Source organism: Piliocolobus tephrosceles, chromosome 4, assembly GCF_002776525.5.
Source record: "Piliocolobus tephrosceles isolate RC106 chromosome 4, ASM277652v3, whole genome shotgun sequence".
NCBI lineage: Eukaryota > Metazoa > Chordata > Mammalia > Primates > Cercopithecidae > Piliocolobus > Piliocolobus tephrosceles.
In genome coordinates, this window is record NC_045437.1 from 141,812,793 (window position 1) to 141,821,154 (window position 8,362).

Below are 8,362 nucleotides of genomic sequence, written 5' to 3' on the forward strand. Positions count from 1 at the left end.
ACCTCATGTTCTCACTCATAAGTGGGAGTTGAACAATGAGAACACTTGGACACAGGGAGAGGAACATCACATACCAGGGCCTATCTGGGGGTGGGGGCCTAGGGAAAGGATAGCATTAGGAGAAATACCTAATGTAGATGACGGGTTGATGAGTGCAGCAAACCACCATGGCACGTGTATACCTGTGTAACAGACCTACATGTTCTGCACATGTATCCCAGAACTTAAAGTATAATAATAATCAAAAAAGAAGGAGAATCTGCTTATATCAATTAAGAAGTTCTGGGCCTTTGCCCTCCAGCCTTGATGAATGGATGTGCACTCTCTCCCTGCTGTTTCACCCAGCTGGTAGAAATGTCAAGATGTAGTCTGCTAATTAAGAGTCTTTTCTCCTGACCTCCTTTTGTGATTATAGGTTTAGAGAAAGTTAGACTGGGAAAGAGCTTAATACATTATTTAGTTTATTTCCCCCAAGTTTGCCAATGAGGTTACTGAAGTGAAAAAACAAGAAGTGTCCAGGCCAAAGTGTTAAGGAAAAGTAGGAGTCCAGGTCTGCTCATGGCCTCACAAGCTTTCCCTGCCTAATGCCGTTATTTTATTTCCCAGCAGAGGAGTTCGAGTAACCCTGCTTACTGTTCATGTGACCTCACAGAGTTAATGCTTCATTTGAACTGGAAAGTTCTTAGTAGACTAAATGCACCTTTATCTGATGTAAGAAAAAGCAGGCTCTTTTATGGTGATTGATAGCATCTAATTACATGTTTTGTCAATCCCTTAAGACACTGATTTGTCGTTTCCTGCCTGTCAAACAGGAATAAAACCTCACATTTGGATTTACTTAATGAATGTTTGAATAGGAGTAAGGTTCCATGGTGCCAGAGCATGCCCTCACACCAATAGCCATATGGCTTAGGAAAATCTTATACTGGGTCTTGACTTAGACAAGAGTTCTTTCTTGTGTATGATCCTGGAGCACAGAAACATCTGTAGATTTCTTTTCAAACAATAGTTTAAAATGCTTGCCTTAAAAATGTCTCTGTACGGCATTATCCCATTAAATTTACATTAAATGAGATTAAATGCACATCAAGTGCTTAGCATGCTGCTGTAGAAGAAACACCTTACTGTTAGTATCTTATTTTTGAATCAAAAAATATATATAGAATGCATATTGATCCTATCTAATCATATGTATGAAAGGATCCTTTGAACATGGATATTCGCTAATTTACTTTTAATTTGGATTGCTGTGAAAACCAGTTGAAAAGAGAGACAAAACTTGGTTCTTTAGAAAGAAGAATGATTCTGAAAATTACTATTATCATTGAATAATATAGCTAGATGGGATGCCAGCGTCTTTTGAATGAAGCATCTCACAATCTAGTCAGCTCCTTACACAATGCACCCACCAAAACTCAGAGCTATCTCTAGTAAGGGCAAGCTCACCAACCCCTTTTGCAGGTGTGTACATCTCTAGCTATCCCATTATTGAACTGAAATCCATCTTCTCACTTCTACCCATGGATCTTAAGTCTGCCCCCTTGAGGCCACTAAAAACAAGTCTCTTCTCTGTCCTAGCTTTTGGGAGAATCCCTTCAAGTTCTCCTTAGCAAACAAAACCTCTTCAGGTTAAACATTCCTTGTTCCCTTGGTTCTGGAGTCCCTTTTACCATCATGGCAGGCCTCTTTTATTCCTGCTTAGGTGTGTCAATGTCTAAACTTAACATCAATACCTGGAAAGATGCTAGAACAAGTCAAACAATCAATTTGCAATCACCTTGGCAACCGTAACTTAGAGCAGAGCAACCAGCAAAGCTTTCCAAACAGCTGATTATACCAGATGAATTTAATTTCCTGCTACGCTACAGTTTTATGAGACATGCTAATAAATTCTTCACATCTTAGAAGCACTGAACAAAAGGAGATGACATTAAATTTAAGCAGAGGAGACTTCAGTTGGCCATTCAAAAGACTCCTTGGCCTGAAGAGAATCAGCATTCAAAGGGGTTAAGCTCTAGCAGCTTTTCTCAAATTGAGATTTTGCAAGAGAATTAAGCCCTACAGTAAATTATTTTTCCCAAAGCTGGGACATATCTCTTACCCTCCTAGGGACATAAGAGAGAAATTAAGTCATTACATACAATGCAATAGATGCCTTAGAGTACAGTGCTTAAAACTGAATCTTCTTTTTTTTTTTTTTTTTGAGATGGAGTCTCACTCTGTCTCCCAGGCTGGAGTGCAGTGGCGCAATCTTGGCTCGCTGCAAGCTCCTCATCCTGGGTTCACACCATTCTCCTGCCTCAGCCTCCCAAGTAGCTGGGACTACAGGCACCCGCCACCATGCCTGGCTAATTTTTTTTTTTTTTTTGTATTTTTAGTAGAGACAGGGTTTCACTGTTAGCCAGGATAGTCTTGATCTTCTGACCTCGTGATCCACCCGCCTCGGCCTCCCAAAGTGCTGGGATTACAGGCGTGAGCCGCTGCTCCCACCCTAACTGAATCTTCTTTTGCTGAATCTGAGAGGAATTGCTTGAGTCTTCTTCAGGTATAGGAATGAACACTGTGTGATGGTGAATGTGTATATATATATATATACACACACACACACGTATTCAGATATACATATATGTACATACACACACACACACACATATATATATGATGGCAGCAGTTTGGTTCAGTGAAGAGTGCATGGATGGGGGATTAGGAGACCTAGGTGCTAGTCCCAAAGCAGCTATCATGTTCTATGTAACCTTAAGCAAGTTGCCTTCTTTCTTTGAGCCTCAGTCTTCATTTATGAAATGGGAAGTTGGGCTTGGTAACATCTAAGGGCCTTTCTACTCTAAACTGAACAAGCCTGTAGTGGGAAGAAAGTGCTTTGAGGGCCATTGAGGAGATAAATTTTTGATTCTGAAGAAGTACCATGGAGTTGACCAGCAAAAATTGCCAATATCCTACACAACAACTTGATTGTGGTTTTTTATCCTCCATATTTCAGCTATTCACATTTTATCTTTGTGATTTCTGCTATTCTGAAGAGCAGGTGTTCTACAATTTTCTAAATTATTGACTCACTTTTAAAACTTCTATGAATTTTAAAATTATTGACTCATTTTTAAAACTCAATACATTTATTTTTAAAGAAAATTTTATATGACTGCCATTACCACACACGGAAAACGGGTGACATTTGCCAGAAATAGAAAGTAACCATGAAGACAAAACAGTGTTAGTAAATGCTAGCTAGATTTTGTTGCTTGCCAAAGTTCTGAGCCTCAGGCCTGCTCTCTTTTTATTGAAAAGGAAGATTCGCAAGTGCTAGAATACCAATGGTACTCTAGCATCAAATGGGACTTTCTCCATTTATTTTAAAAGGTTGAAAGAAAATTGAAAAGGGAATAACTCCTAAGTAGTACACTGTTATTTAAAGTACTGTTACTAAATTATTTAAAGTAATTTCTGATTACACCTGCAGGTGTCTCAGTCCTGACTTATGCTAATGGGATACACTTCAGTGATAGAAAGAGCATGGGCTTTGGAGCCAGAGGAAGGAATGTGGGTTTCAATCATGACACTGTCCTTGACCAGCTGTGTGCTTCAGGCAATATGCTTTAGGCTTCTGGGCCTCTGAGGGCTCATGTATAAAATGAGGGTAAAATGCCTTGGATAGCTGTGGAAGAAATAGATGGGATACATAAAAAACTAGATTTGAAAAGGAAGGGAGAGAACCAAGAGACATGACAAAAAACGAATCAGCATAACTCGGACTGGCTGCGGGGTGAGGGGGATGAGTCAAGAGAGTGGAGGAGGTCATTACCAAGCAGGGTACAAGAAGAGCAGTGGACTAAGTGTGGCTGTAGGACAGGAAGGGGTAGTGAATCCAGATATGACCATACTGAATTTGAGGTGTTGGTGGGACATCAAAATGGAAGCTAAAAATATCATAATGATTAGGAGATGAGAAATTGGAGTGATGTGCCTGTGGGTTGTCACAATTATGGTGGAAGCATTCCCTGAATAGCAGTACTCTCAGATGATGCTTTGGAACATTAAATGAAATAAAGCATTGAAGGAACTTAGCACGTTGTTTCAAAAAAAAAATTATTTATCATTATTATCATCATCATCTTGGATTTCCTGGAACAACCCCAAATACTGGAAATTACACTAGTTTCTCTAAGGGCAGTGCTTCGAATGAATAAATAAATTGATCTAAGAGGGAAAAAATCCTTTTATACATTAACCTACGAACAGTGGTAATATTTGGGGTGGATTTGGAGGGATGTCCAAATGTTGGATTCTCTAGCAGCTGCCTCTGAAATGAAGATTTGTGTGCAAGCGATTTAGGAAGGAAAACTCCCAAAAGAAAACAGTCAGGGAGTGGGAGAAACAGCTCAGAGAGGGGAAGAAGCAAAGGCAAAGGCCCACTGTAGCCTGATTCCAGGAGCAGCTGTGGAGCCTACTGCTTGATTTCCCCCTTTCTCCAAGTCTTAGTTATAAAATCCTAAACCAGTTACTTAATCTTTCTGTGTTTCACTTTCCTTATCTGTAAATCGGTGCCGTTGATACTATCTCACAACCTCATGAGGTTGTTATGAAGATCAAATGAGTTAAGATCTGTGAAGTGGTTAGAACTGACGCGGCCCATAGTTAGTGCTCAATTAATTACTGATATGAAACCTAGGGAGTTCTGTTGACTATGGCACTCAGGAAACCTTCCACAGGGAAGAGATAGTGCCTACAACTTCTTGGATTTAAGAACCCTCTAAGTGCAAACTGCCCAGTGCTAGGGCTTAAGAAAGGGAATTACACAGTATTTTTTAGGCCCTGGAGGAAAGAAGTGGAATGGTTGTGGAGATCAAGTAGCATCTGCCACAGAAGAGGAGGTCAAGGAGCAGGGCTGAAGGGGAAACAATGGGAGGAGATAAAACAGATGTGGCTGAAGGACAGAGGAAGGAAAGGAAACAGGGTGGTCTCTCTCCAAAGCAGTGCCTTCTCCTGGGAGGCACAGAGGGAGAAATCTCACTGGGTCAAGGAGAGAAGGTCAAGGTACCCCAGATAAGTCAAATCGCTATGAAGTGGTGGATCATGCCCTGGGCCTGGAGAAAAGAGAGTCTTGTCCTGGTCTTCTCACCTGTTGTATGACTGCCTCTCTGGAACTCAATTTCGTCATCTGTAAAGTGATAAAGCCAAATCAAGTGATCTTTAAGATCAGTGCCTGGCACATCATAGTTATTTGGTGGTGGTTAAGAGGTCTGAAAAACAATAAGCATGTTTTTTGTTTATCATGCGTGTATTATATACCAGAAGCTGGGTTTGGCCCCTTACGTACATATTCCCTTCTTATATTCTTATTTCTGTACAACTTTACAAAATAGACACAGTTATTCCTATTTTTCAGATGAGAAAACTGAAGTTTAAAGACATTAAGCAGCCTGCCTCAGGTTAAATAGTAGGTAATAGGAAAAGAAGCAATACCGCTCTGTCTAAACAAAAGTCACACTCTGCACCACTAACACAGGATTCAGATGCAACAGTCCAGGCTCAATCAAGCCTGCATGCTCAGGCTGCTGAAAATGAAATTCCCTAGTTGTCAGGGTCTCACAGCTGAGTTTTACCAGACTACTGGAGCAAAGAGGGAGCAGTTTCCTATCACTTATGGGAAAAATGCCAAATGATCAAGATTTAGGGCCAACTATCCTGGTTACAATTTCTAAAAAGAGAGGGAGGATGTTAGGGCTTGGAAATCACTGGCCGTGAGCCTTTGGGCTTTGCTTGTGCCCCTTCCTCCATTCACAGCACTCCTTTCCTTCTTTCCTCATCTCCTGCACAAATCCCCACTCCCAATACACAAACACACACACACACGCACACACTCACACACACACAATAACCTAAACTTCCTAAAGTACTGTGTAAGGGTTTACAATATATTAAAAAATGAACAAGGAGGCAGGGTCCTTGCCTGTAAGAAACTCACAGGCTATTAGTGGAGATTAGCACATCAACATGACTTCCATGTAACACAGTAAATTATATGATTGAGGTAGGAACTTGAGTTTCTTAGTTCCTTAAATATCAGGTATGTGTGTAAAGATATTGTTTCCATTTTAGTTGTAATAAAGATTAAGGAAAATTAATTGTTCAGAAAGAGGAAATGGCTAGAAACTTGAATTTATGGGCAACAGAGGACGAATTCAGTACCCTATCTCCCCACATAAACAATGGGGAGGAGGCATGGGGAATCCTTCCAAGAAGAGCAGGTGAACATTGGATAACAAGGAATCTTCAGCCAAGAGATGAATGGGGTTGCAAAAAAATTCAAAAAAAAAAGTAAATTGGCACAGTTGTTTGGACAGCGATTTGGCAAAACTTATTAAAGTGTAAAATGTATATATCTTTTTACCTAAAAATTTCATTGCTGGAAATTAGTTCCTTAAATGTCAGGTGTGTATGTGAAGATATTGTTTCAATTTTGTTTGTAATAACGAAAGATTAAGGAAAATTAATTGTTCAGGAAGAGGAAATGGCTAATAAATTACTAGAAACTCATATATTGTGATGTGCAGTTATTAAAAAGAATTAAATAGATCTAAATGCACTAACTCAGGAAGTTGTCCTTGCTTTACAATTACAATTAAAAAGTAAATTGCATGTAAGATTATAGAAAATGATTCAATTTTTGCTATGTTGGAAAAATATATGTATGAGAGTTTTGAAACACCACTAAGCCACTATTTCCAGGTCCTCCTGTAAGCTCAAGGGGGCATGGTTAGCAGTTCCATGTGGTACTACTTTTCAAAGATTTACAGTAGCATGGCAAGAATAAAAAGGGTACTTATGATATGACAGGATGTGTGATGAAGGCTACAAAAGAGGTATAAAAAGGGTATCTTCACTCAACAGAGAGCTAGTCTTGTTAGTGCTGTCAGGGAAGATGAACAGACATCATAAAAAGTTTCATTCTGCTGGTGGCTGTTGAGCAGAACTTGAAGGATGCCTGTGATTTTGGTAGTAGGGTGGAAGGAGGGAATGCCAGGGAGAAGGAGCAGCATGAACTGAGGCACAGAAGTGGGAACCTTTAGACTATGCTTGAGAAACAGCAAGTATTCCAGAGGACCTAGGGCACCACGTATATGAGGAGGAGAACAGCAAAATAACAGTAATAGTGAGTTGGGCCAGATATTTTTAAAGCCCCTGAATATTGAGGGGAGGAGTTGAGGCTCAAGACAAATCACTAAGGGGGGCATGGGGAAGAGGCCTTGAAAAGCTTTAATCTGGAAAACAGCCAACAATTAGATAAATGAGGCAATTTCACAGAGATGTTCTCAGCAACCCTGTGCCAAGCAAGTGGATGAGAAGAAGCAAATCTGGTGAGGGGAGGTATATGGTGCTGTACCCACGGATCTGTGTTGTGTGTCAGGCCTTTGTTTCCTCATTTGTAAAGCAAATTTATACTCCTCTCCTGCCAGCTCCCAGACTGGTGGTGAGAATCAAACGAACAAATATGTGTAAGACTTCGGGTCTAACTGCAGGAGAAGAGCTGCGTTCCTATAGGGATTTGTGATTGTCAATGCTAGAAAATACAGGACAGACCTCAGACAAGTGGAGCATTCAAGGGACACAAGGAAGGGTATGTGACAAGCTGTGCGAGCACATGCAGTGGGTGTCTGGGCAATGAAGGATGAAAAGAAGTGAATGGATCAACATGCAAAATCCACAAACAACAAGAAACTTTTCTGTTTTTAAATATAGTATACTGGCAAATTTAATATCTTACAAAAACTTAAAGTAGACCTTATTAGTGTTCCATCAAAATTTATAGTGCACATATCTTTGACTCAGCAATTCTAGTGCTAGGAATTTCTCTTTCATGTGCATGCACACAACTACATAAGAAATATACATAAAGGATGTTCATTGCAGTATTGTTTGACATAACAACAACAAAAACCAAAAACTGGAACTAACCCAAATGTATGTCAAAGGAGCATGCCTAAATAAATTAATGTATTGACATCCTATATGGATTATTATGCAAAAATGGATGTTTATAGCAGTTTTATTCATACTTGCCAAAACTTGGAAGTAAGCAAGATGCCCTTCAGTAGATGAATGGATTAATAAACTGTGGTACAGCCAGACAATGGAATTCTACTCAGCACTAAAAGGAAATGTGCTATCAAGACGTGAAAAGACATGGAGGAACCTTAGGGCATATCACAAACTGAATGAAACCAATCTGAAAAGGTGGCAAACTGTACGATTTCAGCTACTGTCATGCCCTGCATAATGATGTTTCAGTCAACTGGACCTCATATACAATGGAGGTCGCATAAGATTATAATGGAGCTAAAAAATC